Raw genomic sequence first — 2,326 nt, 5'->3', positions numbered from 1 at the left:
GGCCCAGCGTTCTTCTCTTGTCTGTCTTTTCTCAACCCTCCATCGCCCCCTCAGGCTCCCGGACCTGGCTGAGCTGGCTCGGCCCAGAGGTGATGTCCTGTTACAGTTTCTTAAAAATATGTATTTTTTCGATGGGAGAGAAACATCGATCAGCTGCCTCCTGCACATCTCCCACTGGGGATGTGTCCGCAACTGAGGTACATGCCCGTGACCGGAATCAAACCTGGGACCCTACAGTCCACAGGCCAACACTCTGCCCACTGAGCCAAACTGGCCAGGGCTATAGTTTCTTTTTATTGATTGATTGATCAGAGAGAGAGATTTGTTGTTCCACTCACGTGTGCGTTCATTGGTTGAGTCTTGTATGTGCCCTGACTGGGGATCGAACCCCCAGCCTTGGGGTATCAGGACGAGGCTCCAGTCAGCTGAGCTGCGTGGCCAAGGCTCTGGTATAATTTCTACTTGGTGTTTCCGGGTAAGTAAGAGCCGGTGTTTCCTGTGATTTTCTTCGTTGCCGTGTTACCGACCCCACCTGGTCCCGGTGCCAGTCATGCCCGTGCGCCCTCGGCTCCCCTCCAGCCTGGATAGTCGGTGTCGGGAGCTCAGGCAGCGCCCCCTCTTTCCACGTCTGTCCCTTCGCGTTGGGAGAACCCCCAGGATCCCACAGGCTGCTGAAAGCCCAGCCTGAATCTAATGTTGGCTGAATTTGGGGGGACAAATACCCCTTAACTTCGTTTGCTTTCTCTCTCTCTCTCTCTCTCTCTCTCTCTCTCTCTCAAATATCGATACATTGATTGAAAATATCACACACACACACACACACACACACACACACACACACACACACGGGCACCTTTCCCAGGTGTGTTTTCTGCGTCTGTTAAGGGGTTTTCTGAAATGAGCCTTGCGGTTCACAAGCATGCTGCCCCCCCCTCCTGGTCGCACGCGGCATTGCACACCCCGGCGCCTGTGGCCGCCAGGAGGCAGGTGACCTTTATTTCACTCTGAGGGTTCAGACACCCGGCAGGGACCCCGCCCCCCGCAGGACGCATGGCATCTCTGAGGCGACAGCTGCCCATCGCCCAGGTCCAGGCGTGAGAGGGCGCGGAGCGGGCACCAGCCACTCGGGGGCAAACCCAAAGCAGGAACGAGTGAGAAAGCTGAGTTGTCAGATTTCAGACTCCGCTGCTGGCCGTCCTGGGGTTCCTGCATGAACCCCCGGCTCTGGCTGGGGGGTCTCAGTGGGGGCCGCCTGCCGTCTTCCTGCCTCCAGGGGGCGCAGTGAGTGCCTTTCATTGTATGACTGTTTGCCGGAGCGGCCGTCCGAGCTCACAGGCCCCCAGCAACGCAGGAAAGTCCCAGCTGCCCACATTCCGGCCAACCCTCCGGGCCGTCCCTGCTGTGTGTGTGTGCATGTGTGTGCGTGTGCATGTGAGTGCGTGTGCATGTGTGTGTGCATGTGAGTGCGTGTGCATGTGTGTGTGCGTGCATGTGTGTGTGCGTGCATGTGTGTGTGCGTGCGTGTGCGGTGCGCTGTCAGGTGACCGTGTCACAGGACACCCTCTCACGGGCTTGCTGGCCAGTCGTCCCCCCTCCTCCATCGAGTTGTTTGACGCGCCTTGACTGACGTGCAGGCGTCCCTTGTTCGTTCTGGACACGCATTTTGCAGTTTCCGGCCAGCCTGGGGCTGCCCAGTTGGTAACTGTCTTTCAAAGAGCAGGAGTTTTCAACCGTAATGAGGTCTGTTTCGTTGTGCACGCTCACACACAGGTCACACGCTCACACACGGGTCACACGCTCACACACGCACATGCGTGGGGCGGACGAGGCCTCACTCTGTGCAAAGCCCTGGATGTGGCTGTGAGAGGAGGCGCCGAGGGTCCATCTATCTCACTAGGCAGGGCCCGAGGGCTGCCTGGAGGGGCCGCCTGCCTCCTGAGGGCCCAGCGAGGGCCAGAGCGCACCGGGCGAGACAGGGCTCCTGGGACAGCCCTGGAGAAGGCGGTCATGAGGGGTGGAGTCCTGTTTGGTGTCTGCAATCAGCCAACGCCAAGCCAGGCATACGTGCCCGGCGTCCCCGGTCCTGTGTGCAGACCTGGTGGTCGGTGCCGTGGGGGCTAGGGGCCCCTCTGGGCCCTCCTGGATGTCCTGGCCCCTCCCCCCAGACCCGAGGCGCCAACTGAAGCACACCCGTCTCTACAGCAAGTTTATTTCAGAAAGCGGAGCAGTGGACAAAGGTTCGGAAATAAATACCCGTACAGACAAGGCAGTCGGGCGGGGCGGGGACGGGGGAGCTCAGAGGGTCGCAGGTCGGAGGGTGCGGTGC

At 59.8% G+C, this 2,326-nt stretch overlaps 1 protein-coding gene across 1 annotated transcript in view; it reads right to left on the bottom strand.

Moving 5' to 3' along the window:
- LOC102765912 (mucin-5AC) overlaps nucleotides 1–2,326 on the bottom strand; it is a 54,888-nt gene that overhangs the window by 41,097 nt on the left and 11,465 nt on the right. The window lies entirely within an intron of this gene.

Source organism: Myotis davidii, unplaced genomic scaffold, assembly GCF_000327345.1.
Source record: "Myotis davidii unplaced genomic scaffold, ASM32734v1 scaffold3211, whole genome shotgun sequence".
Lineage (NCBI taxonomy): Eukaryota > Metazoa > Chordata > Mammalia > Chiroptera > Vespertilionidae > Myotis > Myotis davidii.
Note: the sequence above shows the minus strand (reverse complement) of the source record. Positions and strands in the feature narration are given on the sequence as shown.